The sequence below is a fragment of the Mustela lutreola genome, chromosome 11 (genome assembly GCF_030435805.1).
Source record: "Mustela lutreola isolate mMusLut2 chromosome 11, mMusLut2.pri, whole genome shotgun sequence".
Taxonomy (NCBI): Eukaryota; Metazoa; Chordata; class Mammalia; order Carnivora; family Mustelidae; genus Mustela; species Mustela lutreola.
This window is the reverse complement of record NC_081300.1, coordinates 39,936,317-39,963,714: the sequence shown is the minus strand read 5'-3', so window position 1 is coordinate 39,963,714 and position 27,398 is coordinate 39,936,317. Positions and strand designations below refer to the sequence as shown.

General features: G+C 41.3%; 1 long non-coding RNA gene across 1 annotated transcript; it reads left to right on the top strand.

The window, feature by feature from the left end:
• Nucleotides 1-5,101: 5,101 nt before the first annotated feature.
• On the top strand, nt 5,102-12,466 carry LOC131811848 (uncharacterized). The gene is made up of 3 exons (XR_009346135.1): nt 5,102-8,903; nt 9,892-9,967; nt 11,904-12,466. It is a non-coding gene; the product is annotated as an uncharacterized LOC131811848 (long non-coding RNA).
• Nucleotides 12,467-27,398: the final 14,932 nt, after the last annotated feature.

Below are 27,398 nucleotides of genomic sequence, written 5' to 3'. Positions count from 1 at the left end.
AACTGAAAATAACTATGGATAATGGAATGGATAAGTTGGGGTATATTCGTATGATACAATACTATTCAAAAGGAATGAACTAATCCTACACGTACAAAGACATACTATATGATTCCATGTTTATGAAATTTTTAAAAATAGGCAAAATTAACTATAGTGACAGATGTTAGAAAAGTGGTGAAAACTTTGGTGAAGAAGCTTCTGGGTGTTGGTAGTGCTCTTGATCTTAATGTAGGGAGTGGTTGCATAGATGTATTTGTTTATAAGAGTTCAGTGATCTATAAGTTTAAATTTATATGTTTTCCTTGTTATTTTATAATTTTACTTTTTTAAACTTATCCCCAAAAACACACGTCAAGGTGACATAAGTTTTTCCCAAGATTTCCCTACAAGTTTTATAGTTTTTAGCTTTGATGTTTAGATGTATGATCCATTTCAAATAAACTTTGTAAATGGTTCAAGACAGAGTCGACATTATTTTTTTTCATAAGGATATCAAGTTATTAAAACATCATTTGTTAAAAGTATTTCCCTTTCCTACTGAATCGCCTTGGCAACTATGTAGAAAATCAATTCCCATATATCTGACTTTCTAATTCCGGAATCTTTATTCTGCACCATCGTGATTACTCTAACTTTATAGTAGGTCTTGGACTCAGGTTGCTGAAGTCCTCCAATTTTGTCCTTTTTGTTTTAAAATTACTTTGTTCCATAGCACCTATCAATAAATATTCCTAGAATGAGCATTTGAAAATTTTTACTTTGGATGTTCTAAGTCATATTTTAGAATCAGCTCATTAATCTCTGCAAAAAATAACCCCACTAGAATGATGTTGGGATCTTTTGCTTCTCCACGTCAATCTGGGGAGAACTAAGAGTTTAACAATATTGAACAGAGCATATTTCACCATTTATTTAGGTCTTTAATTTCTCTCAGCAAAGAGACTTCCAGTGAGAAAGTCTTGCATATCTTTTAATTTATTCCTAGGTGTTTAATGTTTTGTAGTAGTATTGTGAATGAAATATTTTCCTTTCCAATTTCCAATTGTTTGCTACTAGCGTATAAAAATATAATTGTCTTTTGTGTATTGACGTTTTACCTTTATGACCTTGCTAAACTCCTTTATTTCTAGCTGGTGTTCTTTAGCATTTTATAAGTAAACAATCATTTATTTTTTTTAAGATTTTATTTATTTATTTGACAGACAGAGATCACAAGTAGGCAGAGAGGCAGGCAGAGAGAGGAGGAAGCAGGCTCCCCAATGAGCAGAGAGCCTGATGCAGGGCTCAATCCCAGGACCCCAAGACCATGACCCGAGCCGAAGGCAGAGCCTTAACCCACTGAGCCACCCAGGCGCCCCAGTAAAAAATCACTTAATCAACAAAGATAGCATTATCCATCCCTGATTTTCATGTTTTATATTTATTTTTCTTTCCTTAATGCAATGACTAAGACTTCCATCACAAGTTTGAATGGAGGTAATGAAGAAGAGTGTCCTTTACTTGATCCTGAACTTTAGAAGGAAAACATTCACTATTTAACCGTTGGTTGGGGACGCCTGGGTGGCTCAGTTGGTTAAGCAGCTGCTTTCGGCTCAGGTCATGATCCCAGCGTCCTGGGATCGAGTCCCACATCGGGCTCCTTGCTCCGCAGGGAGCCTGCTTCTCCCTCTAACTTTGCCTTCCACTCTGTCTGCCTGTGCTCGCTCTCGCTCGCTCTCTCTCTGATAAATAAATAAAATCTTTAAAAAAAAAAAAATCTTAACCATTGGTTGTGCTCATGACTCAGGTATTAAAGGAATCACAAGTGCATATTGAGATTGGTCTAACACATTTTCCGCATCTGTTGAAATGATGTTATTTTTATTCTCTATTCAGTTAATATGGTGAATGATACTGATTTTCCAAGTGTTATACCAATTTTGCATTCCATGGTAGAACCCTACTCGATCATGATATATTTTCCCTTTTGCATATTGTTGGCTTTTATTGACTAATTATTAATAATTTTTAAGTATTTGTTCATGAAAGATGTTAGTCTTCAATTTTTTTTTGGTTATGCTGGCCATATAAAACAAATCAGTAACTGTTTTTTCTTCCTCTGTTTCTAAAAGAGTTTATGTAAGATTGGTGTTATCTCTTTCTTGAATATATCAGTATTCATCATTGACACTGGGGCTTTCTTCATGGAAAGGTTTTTCTGTTTTGTTTTGTTTTTAGAGATTTTATTTATTTGTTTGTTTATTTGTCAGAGAGTGGGAGAACGAGAAAGCGAGCACAGGCAGGCAGAGGCAGAGGGAGAAGCAGGCACCCTGCTGAGCAAGGAGCCCCATGTGGGACTCCATTCCAGAACACTGGGATCATGATCTGAGCCGAAGGCAGCTGCTTAACCAACTGAGCCACCCAGGCGTCCCTCATGGAAAGGTTTTTTATGACAAAGTCAATTCCCTTAATATATAGGTAGTTCTCTCTTATGTCTGTTTTGCCTTCCATGGTTTTAGTTGCAGTATGGAAGCAGATGACCCTCTTTCTGACATGGTCAGAAGGTCAGTAGTAGCCCAATGCTATGTCACAATGCTTCCATCACTCATCTCACTTCATCTGGTCACACAGGCATTTTATCATCTCACATCATCATGAGAAGCATGAATACAATATAATAAGATATTTTGAGAAAGAGCAAGAAACCACATTTACATAACTTTTGTTACAGTATTAGTGTAATTGTTCTATTTTATTAGCTCTTGCTAATATATTGCTGTGCCTAATATGATTTAAACTTTGTCACAGGTGTGTATGTATAGAAAAAACAGGAGATATATAGAGCTTGGTACTATCCTCAGTTTCAGCCACTGTGTGTTTTGGAACATAGACCCTGAAGATGAGGGGACTACTGTATAGCAGGATTGAAATATTATTTCATCTTCATCAGTTTTAGTAAGTTATATTTTTCTAGGAAATTTTCCATTTTATATAATGCATCAAATGTATTGGTAAAATGTTTTAATAATATCTTCTTATTGTTACTTCAATGTCTATAGGATCTATGGTAATTACTGTATCATTCTTATTATTGATGGTACTGTATTATTTCTTTTTTCCCCTTGATTACTTTTCTAAGGCTTGATGATTCTAACCTTTTTAGCATTACTAGTGAATAATGTAAAATCAACTCTTATATTTATTAACTTTCTCTCTTGTTTGAGGTGTCCTATTACATTGATTTCTGCTCTTTGCTTTATTTCCTGTCTTCTACACTTTTAGGGTTTGCTTTGCCCTTCCGTTTTTAAGGTTGTTAAGGTAGAATCTTAGATCACTGATCTTAGACCTTTCTTCTATTTATTTATTTATTTTTTTAAGTTAACTCTATGCCCAGCGTGGAGCTCTAACGTCTCACGTGGGGATCAAGAGTTGCATGCTCTACCAACTGAGCCACTTAGGCGCCCCAGACCTTTCTTGTATTTAATATAGGAATTTAAAGCTATAGGGTTGCCTGGGTGGCTCAGTTGGTTGAGTATCCAGCTCTTGATTTCAGATGGAGTCATGATCTCAGGGTTGTGAGATCAAACCCCACGTCAAGCCTGGCATTGGAGCTTCATGCTCAGCAGTGAGTCTGCTGGAGATTCTTTCTCTCCTCTCCCTCTGCCCTCTCTCCCTGCTTGTGTGTGCATGCTCTCTCTCTCTGTGTCTCAAAAAATAGAACTTAAAAAAAAAAGAAAAAGAATTTAAAGCTATGAATGTTTCTCTGAGCACTGCCTTAGTTGCATCCTTCCCAGAATGGCTACCTTGTATTTTCATTGTTACTCAGTTTGAAATATTTTCCAATTTTCTGTATTTTCTTATTTGATCTATGGACACTAAGAAGTTTGTTTTTCAACGTCTTTTTTTTTTTCCAAAGATTTTTATTTATTTATTTGACAGAGAGAGGAGTGCACCAGCAGGCTGAGCAGAAGGGGGAGAGGGAGAAGCAGAATCCCTGCAGAGCAGGGGGAGCCCAATGTAGGACTTCATCCCAGGATGCTGGGATCATGACCTGAGTTCAAGGCAGTTGCTTAACCAACTGAGCCACCCAGGTGCCCCTGTTCTTTAACTTCTAGATATTTGAGGTTTTCCAAGTAGTATGGATTGAGCATTTGTGTCCTCCCAAAATTCATATGTTGAAGCCCTAACCTCCAGTGTAGCTATATTTGAAGATGGGACTCTAAGAAAGTAATTAAGGTTAAATAAGGTTAAAAAAAAAAAAAGTTAAATAAGGTCATAAGGGTGGGGTGCTGATCCAGTAGGATTAGTGTGTCCTTCTAAGAAGAGACATCAGAGAGCCCTGTCCCCTTTCCTCTTTCTCTTCATGCATCCATATGGGGACACAGTACAAGTTGGCTATGTACAAGCCAAGAAGAGAGGACTTACCAGAAACCAAATTTGCTGGCACCTTAATCTTTAAGCCACCTACTCTATGGTATTTTGTTGTAGTAGCCTGAGCAACCTAATATACCGAGCTCTCGTTTGTGATTTCTAATTTAATACTTCTGTAGCCAAATAGCATTTTCTACATGATTATGATTGACGCATTAGATAGTTTTTAATGAGTCAATGTCTTTGAGTCAATATTCATGAGTAAACATGAATTTGAAAAGAAATTTGAAAGGTGCAAGCAAAGAGAAAAACTCTGTAGTTGTTAGGTGTAGAGTTCTGTTAGTATCACTTAATACTTAGTACTTGCTTTAAGTGCAAGATGAGTTATTCCAAGGTGAGTTTAAATGAGTCACTTGAGTCATCTTACCTTCTGGAAAATGCACTCATTTGTTTTTCTAAGCTAGCAACCTTATAGGCAAGGTAGAAGGATTAATTGGGGAAGGCAAACCATATAATTAAAACCAAATGACCCCTTTGGTCTGAACTGTCCAAATAACTATGATTAACTTGGTTGTGTTTTATTTTGTTTGCTTCATTTTGGAAACTCGGGGATCAGCAAGAAAAGTATATGAATAAAGAATTGAATTTTTCAAACAATTGTCTCAATTTTCTACCATGTTAAAAATAACCAGTATTTGACCCTTAAAATAGATAATAGGAAGTACTATGAAAGTGTTTTACCCTAAAATAAGGACACTCAGATCCTGTCATTTCACTATTCTACAAAATTTACATTTCCATTTTATGTCTAAAAAGTATTGCTATTCTAGGGGCACCTGGATGGCTCAGTGGGTTAAAGCCTCTGCCTTCTGCTCGGGTCATGATCCCAGGGTCCTGGGATCGAGCCCTGCATAGGGTTCTCTGCTCAGCGGGCAGCCTGCTTCCTCCTCTCTCTCTCTGCCTGCCTCTCTGCCTACTTGTGATCTCTGCCTGTCAAATAAATAAAATCTTTAAATATATATATATACCAGAATAAACTTACAAAATACATCTTGGACCTGCTGTTCATGCCTTTAAGCTATGGCAGCAATATCCTGGCCCAGTTCCCCTCTGGACAGAATTTTGCACCACAAAACTAACTCTAACCTTCCAAAATACGCAATAGGTGAGAATAGTGAAATATGGGACTTGATCTTTTTAAAGGTTACTACAAAAATAAAATGCAGAGGCATTAGTGATATCCACTAAATTCTCTGGCTTTACCAAGACATTTGATACCCTGAATTTTGTAGCCATTAGTCAGGTTTGGGATTCCAAAAATTTCAAGACTCTTGAAGTTTCTACTGTGTTATATCTGGTCCCATTAAATGACAAAGAACTTTGAAAAATAGTATTCAAAATACTACACAATTCAAAATAGTGTTTCAAAGGTAGTATTCAAATATAAAGTCATATTTTTACCATCAGAATCAGTGGGCTTCTCTATTCTTCAATACCTATGGCTTGAAATCTGAGACTATACAATTCTTCTTTCGTGCAGTTTAAATGCCTTCTGGAAAGGAAAGGACTCTTACTCTGTCCAGTCTCCTTGCATGGATCTGTGCTTACTCTCACTGCTCTGCTGAATGCTGAAAGCCTTGCTTGCAGAGGCCATGCCAGTTGTTCACGTCTCCTACAGAGCTCCACCCTCCTGCACAGCCTCCCCCACTCTCTCTTCTTATGCCATATGCCCTCATTGGCTTCGTCCTGTCCCCTACTCCCCAACCCTCACTCAGGGCACGTATCCATGAGTGACACTTGATGGAGTCCCTCTCCCCACACACAGGATGTGATACACATGGGGTGCGATTTTCATCCTCCTCCTGAAAGTCAGGGAGCACTTTCCAGGCTGATTCTCTGAAAATTGGTAACAGGTTTTCTTCCAGAAAATTGCAGGGCAAGTTGAACTCCATCTATTTTAAGGAAATCCTCTTAAAGTTTCGATTCTTAAAAAGCCAAAAGACTGCTTTTCTGGCTCTGCGAGTTATACATATCTTGAAATTATGTCCTTGAGGTCCTAAGATGAGATATTTTACAATACTTCTGCTTGAAAATACACATCAGAAATATGAATGAGGTCATGCACAACATTGTAGTCAGTTTACTGCGAATAACATGGTTCCAAAAAAAAACCCGAGGTTCTGTACCAACTAGTACCAGCTAAAGCTCTTCAAATGTCTTGCAGAATTGTGTGTTCCTTGATCAGATTCTGGGTTTCACACTGACTGATCAAAGGGCAAGAAGGGACATAAAAACCTAATATTGAAAATAGAATTAAAAGCTACAATACTCCAGGCAGGTGATAGGTTAGCCTCTGCTTGATTGCCCCTGGTGATCAAGTACCAAACTAAAGGTCTAATCCACATCTGAGCGTGAGCTGAAACATGCCTCCCATGACTTCTACCCTTTGTCTGGATTTTGGTTTCCAGAGCAATATATAGCAAAAATACTACCTTTTTTCACAAATGCCAAGACAGCCAGCTGGCTACTGTGTGCCCTTGTAATCTGCTCTTCTCTAGACTAAAAATATACACCTCTTTAACGATCCAATTTGGCATGGCTTTAAGTTTCTTTTCCATTATCCCCTGCTTCTCTGAGAACACTTTCATTTGTCCGTAATCCTCTAAAAATAGAGCAATTCTGTGTTAGAATTGAACAGCATTCCAGATGTGATCTGATCAGTACAAAGTACAACACAATGATCATCTTCCATCCTTTGGAGAGTATACTTTTATTATGTATTTATTTTTAAAGTTTGGGTTGTTTTTTGTTTGTTTGTTTGGTTGGTTGGTTGGTTTTTTTTTTAGTGATCTCTACCCGTGGGTCTGAAACTCACAACTCCGAGATCAAGAGTCACATGCTCCTTTGACTGAGTCAGCCATGCACCCCCCAGAGTATACCTTTTTAATGTCGTTTAACACATAGGAATTTTTCTAAAAATAAGGTTTTACAGTGACTGTCATGTATGTTGCAGGCATTCCACAAATATTTCTGAATGTTAAAAGATTAGCCAGCATATGTTGCTTATTTTGTTTTTCTGTTTGTGTGTGTGTATGTGTGTTTTAAAGAAAACTTGCAGAATATACAATTAAAGATTATGGGACATTTAGTTTTGTGTCCACCTTCTCAGTATATTTGATATTTAGGTTTAACATGGATATGTCACCCTTTTTAAGGAATGGTTATATTAGCATCCGCAAGCATTTTCACTTAATTTTGAGTCAGTCTGTCAGCTGTTCAGAAGTGATTCTTGCCTGCACAAAATTCCACTGGATAGGTCTTATTCAGAGCATGAATGTAAGAAGAACTGAGACCACCCACTGTATGGTGGCAAAACTTACAGATATCATGGGCCTTCTCCAACAGAACATGGGGATATTATTGGGGAAGTATCCCAAATAGAAAGCTGACACAATCTATTTTCTAATGTAAATATAGTCATAGATTTACTTATTTATTTTTGAGCAAAGTAGATGTTTTCTCTAGTAATGAGAGGGATCAGGAGCAAGAATATCCTTCTCAAAATTCACATGGGCCAAGACTGGACAGAGTTAAGGAAACACCATTTTGTCCAGGCAGATTATTGCTGGGAACGGGATGTAAAAATTATCTGTGCACCATCATATCTTCAGCAGTTGATAGAATGCTTGGCAAAGAGCAGACTCTCAATAAAACTTTGGAAAGTAAGTCAAGAAGGAAGGCAGGGGAGATAGGCTGGAGAGAAGTTTTCAGGATTACTGTGAAAATTTAAAATACCAGATAAAGACCCAAACACTTGTGCAAAATGGGACCTCCAAAATCAGTGTCCAGCCTCCTTATTTTAGATATGGTAACTGGAGACATGGAGGAGTTAAGTAACTTGTCTAGGATGACGACTAGTTGTTACTGCATCACTCCTTGATGTTAGGACTCAGCTCTTAAGCCAGTGCTCCTTATGTAAATACCAGCAGAGCCTCAGAAGGAATTACTAAGGGAAGACCCTGGGTTCTTGCATTCTGGCCCCAGACTGTTTACCTTAGCATGTCCAGATTGGAGGAAACTTGAGAAGCAGTCTTAGCCCTCTCTGTAGTATTCAGGGCTAGACCGGAGGAGATCAAAATCGGGCTCAGGACTTAGCACTCTCAAAGAAGACAGCTTGCCAGTAGAAGCTGGAGGCCATGACAACACAGATGAAATTGTGCTTCTCCCTGCACTGTTGCTGGAGGAGGTTCACGCTATCTCTGGAACACAGGGAAGAGTTCTGCAGCCCGTCTTTGGGAAACCTTTGGTTAAACGAGCTTCACCGCAGAACTTCCTGGTATGAGTTTTGAATCTCCAAAAAACAAACTGGTTCTCAGACTTTTTCAAACTTTTTCTTAAGATGTAATGGACTTGTTCTCCTAAGGAGTAAACTCGGAAACAATGTTTTTCCTTTTTTTTCTTTTTTTCTGTGACTTCAGGTTGGGGGATAGATTTCGCTTCGGAAACCAGTACACACATGCCTGTGAATGTACCGCAGGCAGGAATGTTTTGTAAGACAATACTTAGCTTTTCTATAGGTGCTGTGCCTGTTTTCTATCCTGCTTTTCTTGCATTCTAATGAATCCTGGACTTTTAAACCCGGTAAATGGATTTCACAACCTCCCTGTGGGTCACAATCTACAGTTGTAAACTCCTGCCCTAATGAGTACTGGTGTGTGATTTAGTCATTTCTCCTCCTCTGTATCTTTTTCTGCTTCCTTCTACCTGTAAGCTGTGCAATATTGTTGACTGAACCAAAGATCTACCTGGGATAGATCCAAATAACAGAGTGGGGTCAGATAATCCTCAGCCTTTTCATTATGGTTATATTGAAGCATACCTTGAAGGAAATGTAATTCAGAAAGCTTGGAAACAGAATAAGCATAGTATCAAAGAGAACTCAGTGTCATCTTTTGACCATGAAGTGAAAAAAGAGGATCTATTCAGTGAATAAAAGAAGACATGGAATGTTGTTTTGTATACAAAAGGGATTTATATATTCATCTATATGTTTGATGTGCATGGAATATGCTTGGAAAATACTCCATAAACTGGCCACAGTGGTATGCCGTTGGTGGGTGTTACTGTGGGGGAACCCTTATTTTTCACTGTGTGCCCTTTGGTACTATTTTAATTGTTTTTTACCACAAACATGTATTACTTTTTCAAAATTCCTAGTATGCTACTAGCTGGATAAATAAACATAGTTTATGAGAGATGAGAAAATCTGAAAAACCAAGAAACACAAAAGTGTTGCTTTTGTAAGCAGCTGCTAGTGATGCTATCTATGGGAAATGAAAGAACAGCTCTAGGTTCAAATCTTGCAGGTGTATGTATATGCTATAGTGATTGACCTTATTGACAAGAACCATCTCTGCCTAGGGTACGTGTTCTCTCTTCTACCTCTTCCCCCAACATATGGCATTACAAAAAAATATAGGAAGAGGGCTCCAAATATATTTTCTCAGGATGAGGCAGGTTTTCCATTTTGCCTAACAGAGGAGAAGCAGCAGTGACAGAGAAGAACCAAGAAACGGAAGAGGAGGACTGCACTGCCCGCAGAGATTCTGATACAGTGAGTATTAGGAGTCTTGGAATCAATTCCCTTTTCAGAAGCTTCTGAGATGAGACACAAGAAAAGGGAAGCACGACAGTCCCCTTGAGAAACACACACACACACACACCAAGACAAAACAAAAACAAAAAACGAAAGATCATTTCTGCTATATATATCACGGACATATGAACTGCTTATAAGATTGTTAACCTGGAAAGTAGGCTTGCTTAAGTGAGTTAATGCATGAATTTTTTTTTAGGAAACATTAAAGAACAGTTGTTATGTAGATGAAACAACTCTATAAATGATGCAGGGATGGACTGGAAGATTTCATATTTTTATAACTTAGATTTCTGAATCTAAGAATGCTAGTTTTCCAGACAGTGAACCAAGTACATACTTGAGAGGCTACAAGGTATCTAAATAGCTTCTGATACTAATCCAGCGTTGGCAGAGGTGGTGGGTCCCCACACCATCAAGCATTTCTTGGGACCCCAACTGGATATCAATCAATTCTGACGTATCTACAAGGAGTTAGCATCAGATCCCACAGGTTAAAGGTTTAGTCCTACATAGACATTACTGATAAACTCAAAGGCCAGTGACGAGGGATTCAGCAACCAACTAGCTTCCTTAGGCGCTTTCCAAAGTCATTCTTTAACATAACAAAAGACACTTTAATTGCCCTTTTAGCTTAGAAAATCCCAAGCATTTTAGGAACTCTGCGCAAGCAAGGGGGATAAAGAACACGTGCATATTTCTTGTTATAAATCACAATACCACAGTGACCAGTTTTTTAAATTAATGATACAGTCCTATTTAAAACAGTTGTGAAGAAAATGTGCAATTGGTTTAAAACTTGTCTCTAAATTGTTATCAGTGTTAATTTAGCAACAATATTAAAAGTACATCTTCACAAGCAGGCAAATATACCTATGACTGTTTTCAATTTTATTTTGTTACTTTTTTTCTTAAGATTTCATTAATTTGAGAGTGAGAGGATGAGTGGGGTGAGGGGTGAGAGAAAGAGGAAGAAGCCGACTCCCTGCTGAGCAGGAAGCCAGTCGTGAGACTCCCAGATCCTTACCTGAGCCAAAGGCAGCCACTGCTTAACCGACTGAGTCACCCAGACACCCCTTATTTTGTTTTCATTTGCAAAGTTGATGAATACCCAAGCACTGATCCCCATCTGGGTTTAAACTCTGCTCTAAATGCTTGAATAATGTCCCAGATTGTGTCTCTTTTTTAAAGCAACAGCCTTTCAGCCTAAAGTGAGTCACCCCTCCAACAGATGTGGGTTTCTAAGTTGACAAAACCTGCGGACACAATCAGCGATCCTCATTTCCTTGAGAGCTTCCAAACTTGCGTAATCCTGTAGATAATAAGATAATATTGTCTTTTATCAAGTTCCCTCCACTCCCAAGAGAAGAGGTTCTTTCAGTAAATATACCATACTCATATTTTAGAGGGCAGCAAGAGAGTTGGTTTTCAAAATGTTCAGTTCAAACTGGCCCAATATCCTCCGGGGGTCCCCTCCCTCCCTTGAGTGCAGCCCCCAGATGCCTCATTAAAAAATATATAGGCATCGTCAACCTTATAGTACCCCTTTCAACAGGTTGTCTAGCTTCAACTTTGTGTAAAGCTAGTGAAAGTGGGTGGGTGGTTCAGTGCGTGAAGCGTCTGCCTTCAGCTAAGACCGTGATCCCAGGGTCCTGGGATAGAGTCCCACATTGGGCTCCTTGTTCAGCGGGGAGCCTGCTTCTCCCTCTCCCTGCCACTCCCCCTGCTTGTGCACTCTCCCTCTGGCAAATAAATAAAATCTTTTATAAAATTAAAAAAAAATAAAGTTAGTGAAAAGGAATGTACTACTTCATGGGACCTCTTCCCATTTTCAGGAAACTTAGAAGACCTTTGCTAACGTTCCTTCTAATGTTCCTTCTAAATGTGCCCATAGGTGCTTATGCAGACCCACGTGCCTTTTGAAGAAAACCTGAGTGAGCACATCTGCCGTGCAGGTTGCAGCTTTTCAGCTTTATGGAAATAGCTGTGATATTCCTTTCCACCATCTTTGTCTTTTCTTGGGCTCCTTCAGGTGGGAAGAAGTATGCATTAGAATTTACTATAAATGTGAATCTAGTTGTACTTAATCTACTTTATACAGAGACTCAACAACCAAAAAAATCTCTAAAAGACATAGAGCATTAGAATACATTTGCAACCTAATGGGAATTTTTCCGTAAAAGAGGTGTGTATAATCTGTTCTTTTTCAGCAGGTAGCCTTGGGCGGTGGATTGTTTTTAGTGGAAAGGAAATAAAAAACATGGTGTGGCACCTGGATGGCACAGTTGGTTAAGCATTGGAGTCTTGGTTTCCACTCCGGTTGTGAGCTCCTGGTTGTGAGATCGAGCCCCACGTCAGGCTCTGTGCTCATTCTGCTTGAGGTTTTCTCTGCCTGTCACTCTTGTGCTCTGTCTCTCTCACACACACTCAGTCAAATAAATCTTAAAAAAAAAATAACACGGGAGCTCTGAAGTTTTGACAATGAGGGTGATAAGTTTTATGGGGTTCTCTCAGATGGTCCACCAGATTTTTAGGATTTTTTGTTTTTTGTTTTTTTCAAATCATAGAGAGCATGCACACAAGCAGGGTGGGTTGGGGGGGGCGGCAGGAAGAAGAAGAAGCAGGCTTCCCCGCTGAGCAAGGAACCCCATGCGGGAACTCCATCCCAGGACGTTAGGATCATAACCTGAGCCCAAGGCAGCTGCTTACCCTGTCGAGCCACCCCAGTGTCCCCAAGTTTTGAGTTTCCAGAAGGCCAGGACTATGTCTCATTCTACTTGGTATCACCAGTGCCTGCCTATTAAAATACCATGCACAAAGTTTTAATATTAAAATACCATGCACAAAGTGCCTATTAAAATACCAGGCACAAAGCCTTTATAAATGCTTACTGAATTGAGTTTATTTGAATTTTCAGAAGCAGAAAGATCACTGAAGAGCAATACAGGCCAAGAAAAGGGGACTGAACTTACTTCAAGGAAGGTCTTTTAACTGGAGTCTTCTGATCTTATCTTCCTATTTAACAGAAATACCATCAAGGAGATGAAAGTATACTGATAAGCCCTTTGGCAAACATATCTAGGGACCAACGCCCCCCAACCTTAAAAACTCTGACTTTTGAAATATTAGTATTCTGATCACCCAAAAGCAATGGCATCATCTGTGTCCTAACTAACGTTCTTCCCCTTTAAGTCAATGTGCAATTTTAATATAGCCTTCTAGGGAAAGTGCTTTTACCTCAAGGAGCAAATATAATGAGAGGCAAAGATGTCTTGGGAAGTTTTGGCGTCAAGTGGTGTCTAATAGGAGTCAAACATACATACATACATACATACATACATAAATAAAACCAGGAGTCATAAAAACCCAAGTTCTTTGTTTGTTTGTTTCTTCAGGTTTATTTAGGTATAATTGACCAAAAAATTATATTTGAGGTTTACCGCTTCATTTAAGATACTTACACTTTACAAGAATCACTATAAAGTGCATATCCACCAATTCACTTAGCTTTTAAAACCCAAGTTCTTGACTTGGCAGAGATGACGAGACCCCCAGGAAAAAACCTGGGGTGGGTGGGGAGTTGCTTGGGAGTCATAGCCAAGGCAACACTGGTTTGCTCGAACTTCCCAAAAGCATTCTGACCCAATGACCTACTTCGTGCAGAGCTGGGAGTGCTGTAAATAACGGCACACGTGGTCATGGAAGAGTTCTCTAAGTGCAAAGCACCGTGTCTATTGCGCTCTTATATGAGGACTGTTTGTACCTTAACCAGGTAATTGGTTAACCAGCACTCACCCCATTGCATGGGAATGTGGCTATTTTCTCTGAGTAAAACACCGACTAATCTTGGGTTGTGGCCCAGTCTACTCCTGTGGGAAGGGGGTGGGAGATTTTGACTCAGCTGACCACAGGAGTCCAGCCAGAAGGGCAAAAGATAGTGTCCTCAGGTAAGGTAATCCATGTCTGGGATATCTGTTGTTTGTTTGGTGGTGACTTCTACTCACCAACCAGCCTGGATTTCAGTGACAGGCTCTTCTTGGTCCTCAAGGAAAAAACAAGCAAGCTTAAGGCAAAACACCAGTACAAGGATAGAAGGATGGTTAGTTAGCTTAGACTAGTACTGCATGAGGCCTCTTTCCTTAATGTAAATATAAATAGCATCCCCTTTCATTATCAAGAAGTTCCTACTAGGGACAAGAAATGACAATCATGTCATTCTTGGCATGGAATTCTTGGAAGGATACCAGGAAAACAACTTTTGCAATAGGAACCAAGGCAGAAGCTATCTTTGAAAAAAAAAAAAAAAAAACTGGGATAAAGGGAGCCTGAAATGGAAACTGGCCCAAGACCACCCATGGGAGCTTGAACGGACTGTTCTTGAGGTTACTGAGAATCTCAGAGTCAGTACTAACAACATCCACATCAGAATACCAATAAGGGTCTGTGTCCTTATTTACAATGACTCCTGCCATCCTTCAAAATGCAGAGGGGTACATAGTTTTCCTACACCGTGTTTCTACTGTCTGCCTCATAGCTGAGAATGATTGGTATTTACTGAGCATATTAAAGTAGTGTTAACTATGCCTGAAGAAGAGGAAGTTTTGCACTGGGTATTCTTTCCAAATCTATGGGCAAGACCCTGTGCTGCATCTTACAGAGACTGTAAGTTGCTTACAATCTAATTGGAAAGTTAAGTAGTTACGAGTTTTAAATGGAAGTCTAAGGCAGCAGCAGAAGAGTTATCACAACATAGTGCCCTGTTAACAGTCAAACCAGTTGTGTTAGCTGTGGTTTTTATGACAGTTCTGAGAGAGTAACCAGTTCAGGTTGAGATGAAAGGAAATTTATGAAGGAAGTAGGATTTCCCATTCATTAAGGACGTATTTCTTGTCTGACATTTTCACATATGGATTCTAATGTCTCAGAACAACCTTGTGAAATGGGTATTAGTATCCATAATCTACAAGGGAGGAGACTGAGGATTAGAAGGTTTAACCAAGTTGTTCTGAGTAACTCAGCCCGGAAATAGAAGAGAAGGCTTGAACCCATGTGTCTGCAAAGGAAAACAAAAAACAAAAAAAACAAAAAACAAAACCTACTTCTGTGTCTCCCCTATTCTCCATACCCGATGACAATACTATCTCACTCTGACACCAAAAGGGTGGGTTTTCCATATACCCACCAATTCTGGGATACCACCAGGGTGTCCTACAATTTTACTCAATCCTGATGGTATCGATCAGATCCCATATACTATCAGATCCCACGAGTTAAGTAAGGGCTGACAGATGATAAAAATAAAACAATTTAGTGACAAGTTTGATGTCCTTTATGCACTGGAAAGCAATCCATGGTTGGGGAAGTCCCGTGCCTCCCAAGTGGTGGAGCACTCTTTCCAAGGGCTGTTAGGGAGAGAGCGATTTTTAGAAAATGTTTGAAAAGGCAACGTGAAAACTGGGTATGATTGGCTAGGAGGTCGGGGATTTCCTTACAAGACTAGCTTAGCAAAATAAGTCAAGCGGAGAAAGACAACTATCATATGATCTCCCTGATATGAGGAAGTGGTGATGCAACATGGGGGCTTAAGTGGGTAGGAGAAGAATCAATGAAACAAGATGGGATTGGGAGGGAGACAAACCATAAGTGACTCTTAATCTCACAAAACAAACTGAGGGTTGCTGGGGGGGAGGGGAGTTCACAGACCTGTACCCCTGGGGATAAAAATATATGTTTATAATAAATAAATAAAAAAGACTAGCAGGTCCATCAGAATCAGGAAAAAGTATTTGGCTTAAGTTGATTGGTTGAGGTCACATATCTGACCTTATTTAGAACAAGGAAATAATTACAATTTCTTGGCAGTTGAGAATTGGCTGGCTGGATATACAGCAATTCTGGACAAGCAAGCATTTACAGGGATGCGAAAATTATCCAAGTTTCAGTTGCTGATGTGGCAACCCACGCAGGAGCGGCTCCATGTTGGACCTAGCAGTTTTATTTCAATAGGTCTCAGTCCCACAAGACTGCCCACTCCCACGCCCCCTTTCCTTGCCAATCACAAGTCCAGCTTGCTACCTTTGCTTCTGACTGACCAGCTACAAATTGGAACTTCCCACAATCCCTCCTCAGGTTTGGTTAATTTATCAGAGCAGCTCACAGAACTCAGGAAAACAATTTATTTGCTAGATTACTGGTTTATTTCAAAAAAGATAGAACTCATGAACAGCCAGATGGAAGAGATGCATGGGGCAAGTTATGTGGGAAGGGGTGCAGAGCTTCCCTGCTCTCTCTGGACACACCATCATCCCCAAACCTCCATGTGTTTAGCCCAACCCAAAGGCTCTCCAAACCCTGTCCTTTTAAGCTTCTATGGAGACTTCATGACATAGGTACGATTGATTAAATTATTGGCCCCGCAACGGATTCAACCTGCAGCCCCTCTCTGCTTCCTGGAGGCTGGAAGGTGGGACCGAAAGTTCCATCCTGTAGCCATGGTTGGTTCCCCTGGCAACTAGCCCTCATCCCTAGAATAACACATCTGTATTTATGTCACCGCAATAACATACGCTCCTGTGTGGTTGAAAGGGGCTTGTTATGAATAACAAGACATTCCTTACAGTTTTATGGCTCCCGAGCTATTTCAGGAATGAAGAATAAAAGACCAAATGGTATAACAAAAGGTGTTCCCAGTGCTCCTATCACTTAGGAAATGCCAAGAGCTTTTGGAGGTCTGTGAAACGGAAGCAAGGATGAAGACCAAATCTATATTTCCCGTTATAAATCACAGTATCATGGTTATCTTACTTCAACATTTCTATTTTTTCCCAGCAGGAGGGTCACAAAATCCAGCCAGAGGCCTCCAGTCAGGTTGAACGGGGTGAACAAGTAGTAGGAGATCTAAAAGTTGATGGAGATTTCAGGAAAATAGAAGGGTGGCATCCCACCAAAAAAGTTAAGTAAGGAGCACTTAAAACGCCTTCAGAAAGTAAGGACTTGGTAAAAAGTTTTTAAGTAGCAGTCCAGAGGACACTGGGGCACCTTTCATTTTTGGGGCCTGACTCTCCATCCCTGCAGCCCAAGGTGGGGCATGGAGCTCAGGGTCCTGGGTTGTCCACTCAGGTTGTGAGGCTGGGACAAGGTAACGGCTATGCAAAGAGGACACACAGCCTAAAAGTAGAAGGAGCAGATAAACTGCAAATTAGGAAAGCAAACAAGAGACGCTAGTGTCATGGACTGCAAAGAACAAGGGCTTCAGAGTCAATCAAGTTTAAAAATCTTGACTCTCACTCATTATATGCATGACCTTGGCCGTTTACCTAACATATCTCAGATTCAGTTTCCTCATTTGCAAAGTGTACCTACTTTACCGTATACTTTGTGGTTGACGTCCCCAAATTCTTTTTATCTCAGCTGATCCATCTAAGGCAATGATAAGAATTCCATTCTCAGGGCGCCTGGGTGGCTCAGTGGGTTAAGCCTCTGCCTTCGGCTCAGGTCATGATCTCAGGGTCCTGGGATCAAGTCCCACTTCGGGCTCTCTGCTCAGCAGGGAGCCTGCTTCCTCCTCTTTCTCTCTCTGCCTGCCTCTCTACCTACTTGTGATCTCTCTCTGTCAAATAAATAAATAATATCTAAAAAAAAAAAAAAAAAAAAAAAAAAGAATCCCATTCTCCTTCTAATGAGTGGGCCAGGGATGAATGGCTAAGGAGATACGAAAGACTATGGACTGAAATGTGTCCCCACAGAACTCATCTGTTGAAGCCCTCCCCGACAATGTTTCAAAAAAGCATATAAGGAGTCCCCAATACCACCAGCACCCATTCCATATAACCAGGGAATTGAGCTTCAGAATACAGCAGACATACAATTGAGTAGAATTGCAGAAGAATGGAAACAGAACCCTGATAAAACCTTGCCGAAGCCAATACCACTTTTGCATTTTTTAAAATACAAACCAGTACAATTTCTTACTGTTTAAGCAGGCTTGAACCAAGGTTTATTATGAGGGTAAAATCAAATAATGAAAATAAAGACCTTATTCCAGCATGTGGTACGTAAAAATAATGGCTATTATTATTTTAGGCAGACAACTAATTTGTAAGTGGTGGTCATGACTGGGAGATCTACCTGGATATAGAGAAATTTCCTATCAGTGAGTAAGGATCATGGTGCACAGAACCACTATGGAAAAGGAGAGAGCCCTGGAGTAAGAGATGGATAGTTGACCTAGGATTTGCCTCTTACAAAGTAGATTTAGATTCTGGTTGATAGTGAGGAAACCAGCAGAACGAACAAAGTAGAACTAAGATAAATGGTGATACCTATAGTCTCCTTCCTAATTTCCACTTTTCAGCTAGTTTTCCTACAGTCCTAGCAAATCAAACAGCCAGCTCTGCTTTAGAAATTTCCTGAAGTCCTTTCTTTACCCTCACTAGATTTCCCATGATTCGTCTCTCCAGAGTTTGCCCTTCTATAAACTCTACTCTCCTGTTTAAATGTTTGTACTACTTACCCAGGTAAAAAATGGTAAAAAGGAAAGGAGCTCCTTTAGTTCTTATTCAGTTGTATTTTCTTTAGATTCAAATGGCTCATTACAGATTTAAAGCAAAAGCAATAAAACATCTGAAAATTATTTCAAAACCACATTGTTTACTTGATGGTAAGCAGCTTCTACACAAAACCAAAGTCGCCAGGAAGATCGTTGCTCTAGGCCATTGGACAGCTCTTCCTTGAATTGTTGTAGCTGGTAATTAAGCTGGTATACATGGTAGGATTGTTAGTGTTTTCTATTTTTGTCAGTTGCTCTTCTAAATTCTGAAAACTACTCAGGCCTTGAACTACTTATGAAATCATTTCCTTGTTTTTAAGAAGCATGTAAAACAGATTAAATTAGCTATTAAGCAAAATTTAAGGAAAGGGACAGGTTTGACTGCAAGGATATTCAGTGCAGCATTATTTATAATAACAAGAAAATAACCAAATGTCCAGTCATAGGGAATTCATTAAATCAGTTACAGTCCATGCATAAAATGCCATGAAAATGTGCAGTAAAACTATACAAATTCTCATGTGTCCATAAATAACAATATGAGCAAGTGAAAATATTCTATATAATTATATGTATTAATATGGAATCAGTGATAGTAACCAACAGAGAGAAGGGTACCTATTAAGAGTGTAAGTAAGGAGCGCCTGGGTGGGGCGTCTGGGTGGCTCAGTGGGTTAAAGCCTCTGCCTTCGGCTCAGGTCATGATCCCAGGGTCCTGGGATCGAGCCCCGCGTCGGGCTCTCTGCTCTGCAGGGAGCCTGCTTCCTCCTCTCTCTCACTCTCTGCCTGCCTCTCTGCCTACTTGTGATCTCTGTCTGTCAAGTAAATAAATAAAATCTTAAAAAAACAAAAAAACAAAACAAAACAAAACAAAAAAAAAAAAGGAGCGCCTGGGTGACTCAGTCAGTTAAGCATCTGACTCTTGATTTTGGCTCAGGTCATGCTCTCAGGGTCATGAGATGGAGCTCAGCATTGGGCTCGGGGCTGTGCATGGAGCCTGCTTCGGGTTCTCTCTCTTCTCCCTCTGCTCCCCACCCACCTGCCTACACTCACTCTTTCTCCGTCTCTCTCTCTCTCTCAGGAATGAGTAGGTAAAGGTATCAGGCAAACCACCCTGTGTTAGAGAATCAGAACAGCCCTGCCAGGGTATACAGCCAGCAGCAGCCAGCAAAGGGTGGTACAATCTGACAAAGAAGGTACTGTGCGGCAGTGACGGTGCCCCCATGGCAAGAGACTCAGTTGCAAGTGTGTGGGGGAAACAGCTTCAGGCTACCAATGTGGCTGATGAAGGACCCCAGAAGCCCTGATGCTCATAGAGGAAGGGGTGGAAGAGCTCCCGCATCACTGACTGCGGGTCTGAGAATCGGTGAAGTTGTGAATACATTTCCATGTGCTTGTCAACAGGTAAGGCTTTGAAAAACTCGACATGTTTTTACTTTTCCCATAAGGAACAGTTTATCAGGACATGACATAGCTAACATATTCATACACCTGAAAAAGCAAACTGTTTTCCATCACTTTCAAATAATTTAGAAGACTTCATTTGCTTTAAAGGTATGTTGACATTAATATTATGATTCCATTTCTCAAAAACTCTCTGTATTCCTGCATTTTGTGCTAAGTATACAGACGGATGAGAGAAGAAAAGGTTGCATTCCAAGCAAAGCTCATTTTAAAAGTATCAGTAACTGTGGAGTTGTTGGGAGTGACTAGATACAAGGAACCTCCCCTTGCTATTTAACAGATTCTCATCATGTTTCTACCATGTTTAAGACCCACTAGATATTAGGTCTGTAAGGTTGAATGAGATCGGGTCCCTAACTGGGAGACAGACAAAGCACTTGATAATTGTGTTTTAGGTAACCCTTGAGATTAATGATTTCTGAAATGAACAATGAGCCATCATATGATAGTGATATAAGTAAGGCCAAATAATTGATTTGCTAATTGCTCCTCTCTGCTGCTGGTAAAATCCCTCAGCCTTACTCTAGAATAGATCATCTCCCTTAAGCAATTTTTTTAGGCTAAAGGTACAGTTGTGGCTTCTTGAGTGTGACTGGAGGAGATCAGCTTGCAAATTTCTCAAAATTCATCAGTGCTTTATATATCTTGCCTCTTCAAGCAGTTGATCCAGTTAAATTGCTAATGGGCCAAGAGATGGGTTGCTGCCCAACATCGATTGCTTCACTTTCCCATTGGCTAGCAGCCCAGGGCTTGAGAAACTGATGAACTCTATAGGGCTATACCCAACCTGATAAACCCATCCCCTTTCCCAATCATTAATTCAGGATCTCAAGCCCAAGCTATTTAGACCATTCTTACTTTAAGTTTAGATTTGACTTGATTCAAGCCAATAAGAGAAGTTTGTTGTGGGGCTTTTGGGGACCATTCAAACTCCAAGTAATTCTATGACCTGCAAAGCCTACCATACAGAAACAGGTTCCTTAGTAGATATATATCCTTTAGGAGAGGATTTCTGTGCTGATGTTCAGCCCAGATATAGCCAGAGAGGACACTGAATAGTAGAGTTCCTCCCAGAGTACAGGACTTGGGCTCAACAAAGGCAATAGAAAGGACAGTCCCTTTAGGAGCACAGCTTCAGCTGTAAGGTCATATAGCTGGTAAGTGTCAGCTTACCAGTGTGGCTAACAAAGGACCTCACCCCGGTGCATGGCCTGGAGCTCCTGCTATTCTGACCCAACAGGAGAGGATATGTGTTTGGAAATGTGTGTTGCTGCCCAGCCCCCCATTTTACAACTTTTTATAGTTGTCATGTTCTTTGTACACTGGGCGGTGGGGGGAGTGTGATTTATAATTCAGACATAGACCCCCTGAGGAGCTATAGCTGGAATCCATAAAGAGGACAATACAATGCCTTGCTTGCTGAAGCCGGTGCTGATACCACAGCTCAATGTCTTTGGGTTGAGTCCTCTCTTAAGTGGATCCCGTAGGAAGACATGCGGTGGTTGCTGGGAACCGCCCACATCTCCCCTCCATGACTGAAGCACTCAGACCCAGAGTCAGGTCTGCCAGTGGCTCACAGCCAGGTCTCACCCTAGAAATTGTGCTGCCTCTGTGTCACACCTGTCCTCAGGGAAAGCCTGCAGCCAACATTCCTCACAGGGGGTAGGGAGGTGGAGTGAGGAGCGGCACAAAATCTTCAAAGGACAACGCCCTGCCCACCTCTCCCTTTGGGCTGGGTGACACCTGCATCACAGTTCAACTACTTCCTCTGCGCAATCCCAATCTCACTCCAGGGGTTGATTGCAAAGTACTGCGGGTTAACGTGACTCTACTTAAATTCCTGTCTCAGAGTCTCTGTTCCCTGGGAATTCAACCTCCGATAATAAATGATAATGACAATAATGTTAGCAAATACTTAGGGCTTACTATGTACCTGTCACTCTTCAGAATGATTCACATACATTAACTCACTTAAGCCATCATTAACCTTGTCTTACAGATGAAGAGAATGGGGCACAGAGAGGTTCAGTGGACTGTCCAAGGTCACATAGCTGGTAAGTGTCCAAGCTAGGATACAAGCCTAGGCATTCTGTTTTGAGAGTTCTGTTCTGCCTCTCAGCTACTTGGGTAGTACTTATGATGTGCCAGCCATCTCCAGACCCAGTACTACTGCTCAGAAATTCAGGGCCAAGAAAAATAGCAAGTTGTCACAAGAAGCAGATGAGCCCAGATAAAGCTCGGCAGTGGGCTCAGCTCACGCAGGGCCACAAGGATTACCAGCCCCGGAGAGCTCAGCAAACTGGCTCCACCCCAGCCTCCCTGGCTGTCTCAGAAGGGGCTATCATCACCATGTCAAGGTTCCACAGTGCAGACCAAAGACTCCAGTGATTTTTTTTTGTTTTTTTTTTTTTTTAATATAATTTTTTATTTTTTATAAACATATATTTTTATCCCCAGGGATACAGGTCTTTGAATCACCAGGTTTACACACTTCACAGCACTCACCAAAACACATACCCTCCCTAATGTCCATAATACCACCCCCTTCTCCCAAACCCCCTCCCCCCAGCAACCCTCAGTTTGTTTTGTGAGATTAAGAGTCACTTATGGTTTGTCTCCCTCCCAATCCCATCTTCTTTCATTTATTCTTCTCGTACCCACTTAAGCCCCCATGTTGCATCACCACTTCCTCATATCAGGGAGATCATATGATAGTTGTCTCTCCGCTTGACTTATTTCGCTAAGCATGATACGCTCTAGTTCCATCCAAGACTCCAGTGTTTTTTAAGCAAAGAATGTAAGAGCGGCAGGTGCTGCTGAAGACAGGAAGAAGATTCAGAGAAAAGCCAGAAATCTGAAAGATCTCTGGCAGTCTTGTCTCCACAGCCAATATTGTTCATAGCCATTGCTTCTCAGCAGGGAAGAGGAAGGCGCATGTTCAAGGATGCTAGTCTACCCAAAGGACTTTGAGCAGACATTGTGGAAGAAACTCCCTCATCTGTTCCACGCCTGCCCTACAGGAACCGTCATGATCTTCATATTCTCCATCCTGCATCCAACATTCCAGATGTTGGTTCAGGAACTCGGGCCTCCCCTGAGCACACGCCACCACCCTGGCCACAGGAATTGTAGCAAGAACTGAGGGCCACAAAAATACACTGGGGACAGTAGGAAAACCTCCTTAAGTCACAGGTGGCAGTTGTCCTACTACTGGCCTAAGAAGAAGATGGGCATGGAGGAGGCAAGGCAAAAGGAAATGGTGCAACTGTCTTTGGATTAACTCACCCCAGATCGCTGCCTTTGCTCTGAGCCTACAGCTGCAGCAGCCGGTGAGTCTCCTTCTGGATCCAGTCGGTGTGAGAGTCAGACTGTCCATGCTCCCCGCTGATCCAAGGGACATCTGTGCACTTCACTGACACCATCTCCCCTCCAGACCTGTTGACATGTTTCTGAGACGGACAACTGGGCAAATGCTTAGAACACTTTTTAGTATTATTTTTGTTACAAAAAATCAGTTCCGAAGTCTGTGGCAAGTGACAAGAGCAGACTGTAATTGTCTTAAGTAAGAGAGAGACCTTCTTGGAAAATCGACACATTTCACAGAACCCAAGGACAGAGTCACAGCCAGGCCTTGGGAACCAAGCAAAGCCTGAAACACTGTGGGGAGTCCAAGGGTCCTCCTTCTCCCTCTCTCTCTGGTGCTCTGCCTTTTTCTCACTGTGCAAAGGCTGCCCTCAATCCCTGCAGGCCACGGTGAAGAACAGGACTGCGCATAGCTTCTGACACTTACATGCTCTAGCTAAAGCAGCGAGAAATGGATTCATTTCCTCTCCTCCCTCCATTTCTCCCTCCTTCTCTAGCTTTTGACATCTCTCTGCCCAAATTTCAAAACTTCTCCTGAACAAACTTCCAAGCCCAGCTTGGCTCAGGTAGCCACCCTTGAACTAATAAACAGCGACTGGTGGCTGGGGAGGTGTGTTGGGTACAAAGTCACTTCTAGGAAAGCGGTTACTCTTGCTAAACCGAAAGGAGACAGTGGGGGATAAGGGAATGTGTGTGGCAACAATAAACCAAAAAGAAGTTTGCAGCAATATTCATATGAACCACAAAGAAAGGGAATGCAAGATAATGAAAGCAGTCTTCCCAGGGCTACGGGATTATTTATGAAATTCTTCTTCTCAACTTCGTATTTTAGAACAGAATATATAGTGTGGTGGTTAGAAACCGGGGCCTTACAAGCGTGTGTCTACATTCCAGCTCCACCATATGCAGGCTGCATGGCCTCATGCCATTTACATCACTTCAAATGGAGAAAATAATACCTATTCTAGAGTGGAGGATGAAGGAGTTTTAATAACAAGAACACAAACAATCCAATTTTAACAATGGGCAGAGGGGGACTCCTGGGTGGCTCTGTGGGTTAAATAAAGCCTCTGCCTTCGGCTCAGGTCATGATCTCAGGGTCTGGGATCGAGCCCCAAATTGGGCTCTCTGCTCAGCAGGGAGCCTGCTCCCCCACCCCCCGCCTGCCTCTCTACCTAATTGTGATCTCTCTCTCTCTGTCAATTAAATAAATAAAATCTTAAAAAAAAAAAAAAAAAACAAATGGGCAGAGGGGGCACCTGGGTGGCCCAGTGGGTTAAAGCCTCTGCCTTCGGCTCAGGTCATGATCTCAGGGTCCTGGGATCAAGCCCTGCATTGGGCTTTCTGTTCAGCAGGGAGCCTGCTTCCCTCTCTCTCTGCCTGCTTCTCTGCCTACTTGTGATTTCCGTCTGTCAAATAAATAAATAAAATCTTTAAAAAAAAAAAATTGGGCAGAGGATCTGAATAGACATTTTTCCAAATGAGACATCCAGATGGCCAGCAGGCATATGAAAAATGCTCACCATCAGTCATCAGGGACATGCAAATCAAAACCACAATGAAACATCACCTCACACCTGTCAGAATGGCTGTTATCAAAGGGACAAGGAATAACAAGTGTTGGTGAGGATGTGGAGGAAAAGGAACTTTTGTGTCCTGTTGGTGGGCATGCAGACCAGGGCAACCACTATGGAAAACAGGATGCAAGTCCCTGAAAAAATTAAAAATAGAACTACTATAAGATTCAACAATTCTACTTCTGGTATTTATCTGAACAAAATGAAAACACTTATTTGAAAAGATCTATGCTCCTCTATCTCAATTGCAGCGTAATTTACAATGGTCAGGATATGGAAACAATCGCAGTGTCTGTCAGCTGGTGGATGAATGGATCAAGGAGGTATCACTGGGGCACCTGGCTGGCTCAGTCGGTTAAGCATCTGACTCTTCAGCCCAGGTCTTGATCGCAGGGTTGTAAGTTCAAACCCCAAACTGGGATATACTTCGGGTGTGGAACCTACTTTTAAAAGTTGGGGGGGGGGGTACCTGGGTGGCTCATTGGGTTAAAGCCTCTGCCTTCGGCTCAGGCCATGATCTCAGGTTCATGGGATCGAGCCCCGCATCGGGCTCTCTGCTCGGCAAGGGGCCTGCTTCCTCCTCTCTCTCTCTCTCTCTGCCTGACTCTCTACCGACTTGTGATCTCTGTCTGTCAAATGAATAAATAAAAATCTTTTAAAAAAAAAAAAAAGGTGGTCTCTCAGACACACCAACACACACACAAGGGAATGCTAATCAGCTATAAAAAAGAAAGAAATCTTTTCTTTTTTAAGATTTTATTTATTTATTTGACAGAGAGATATCACAAGTTGGTAGAGAGGCAGGCAGAGAGAGAGAGAGAGAGGAGGAAGCAGGCCCCTTGCTGAGCAGAGAGCCCAATGGGGACTTGATCCCAGGACCTCAAGACCATGACCTGAGCTGAAGGCAGAGGCTTACCCCACTGAGCCATCCAGGCGCCTAAGAAGAAAGAAACCTTGCCATTTGCAGCAACATAGATGAATTTATTTAGTATTTTTTAAAAAGATTTTATGTATTTATTTGACAGAGATCACAAGGAGGCAGAGAGGCAGGCAGAGAGAGAGGAGGAAGCAGGCTCCCTGCTGAGCAGAGAGCCCGATGTGGGGCTCGATCCCAGGACCCTGAGATCATGACCTGAGCTGAAGGCAGAGGCCTTAACCCACTGAGCCACCCAGGCGCCCCTGCATAGATGAATTTAGATGGTATTGTGCTAAATGAAATAAGTCAGAGAAGACAACAACTGCATGATTTCACTTCTATGTGGAATCGAAAATAAAACAAATGAACAAACAAAACGAAACCCATAGATACAAAGAATAGATTGGTTGTTTTGGGGGAAGCAGAGTGTGAAATAGGCAAAGCGGGTCAAACGGTACAAACTTCCAGTCATAAAATAAATAAGTAATGTACAACATGGGGACTATTGTCAATGATAATATATCGCAAATTTGAAAGTTGCTAAGAGGGGCGTCTGGCTGGCTCAGTCCGTACAACATGCGACTCTCGATCTCAAGTTTGTGAATTCAAACTCCACACTGGGCATAGAGCTTTTAAGAAAGAAAGCAAGACGGAAAGCAGGAAAGCAGAGAGGAAGGAAGGGAGAGAGGAAGGGAAAAAGAAAACTAAAAAAGCAAATCCTAAAAGTTCTTGTCTCAAGAAAAGAAATATTTGTAACTTTGTGTGGTGACAGAGAATAGACTTACTGTGGTGCTCATTCCATAATGTATACAGAGGTTGACTCATCATATCATCCACCTGAAACTAATAAATAGTTGCATGTCCATTATACTTCAGTAAAAAAGGGCAATGCCCTTCACACTTCACTGGCCCACAGTAAGCGCCTTATGAATGGCATCTAATATTATTTATAAATTTTCTTTAAGTAGGTTAAAATACCATTTCAACAACAAGAAGTGACGGGGGGACATTTTCTGCTGCTTTGTCTGAACCACGTCATCAATCACTGTTGCTGTCAGGAATGGTCTCTGCTGGGCCTGGAGGGGTGAGACTGAGGAAGGCGCTGTCCTCTGCTGGGGACATCAGTGGTTCACAAGACAGGCTGCTTCTGGCGCTGCATTGCCCTATTGATTCGCTGTGAAGGAATTTTTTTTTCACAACGGACTTGCAGTAGAAGAACCATTAGTGGCATCTCCTTGAGAGCTATCTGGCATTGATTTTTTCCCTGTCTCCTGTAAGGGGATTCTCCAGAGCCTTAAAAAAAAAAAAAAAAAAAAAAAAGATTTTTTTTTTTCCCCTTACGTCTGCAGCTGCTGACCTAGAATCAGCTGATTTTTCTGTATTTACTTTGCTAACACAGAGACCAGCTAGAGAGAGGGCACTGCTCTGCTGTGGGAAAGGCCGTTATTTCTGAGTTAGGCCTTGTAGGTGTCAGGGACATTGTGATTCCATTTAAATATTTTGCTTCGTTTTTATTCCCGC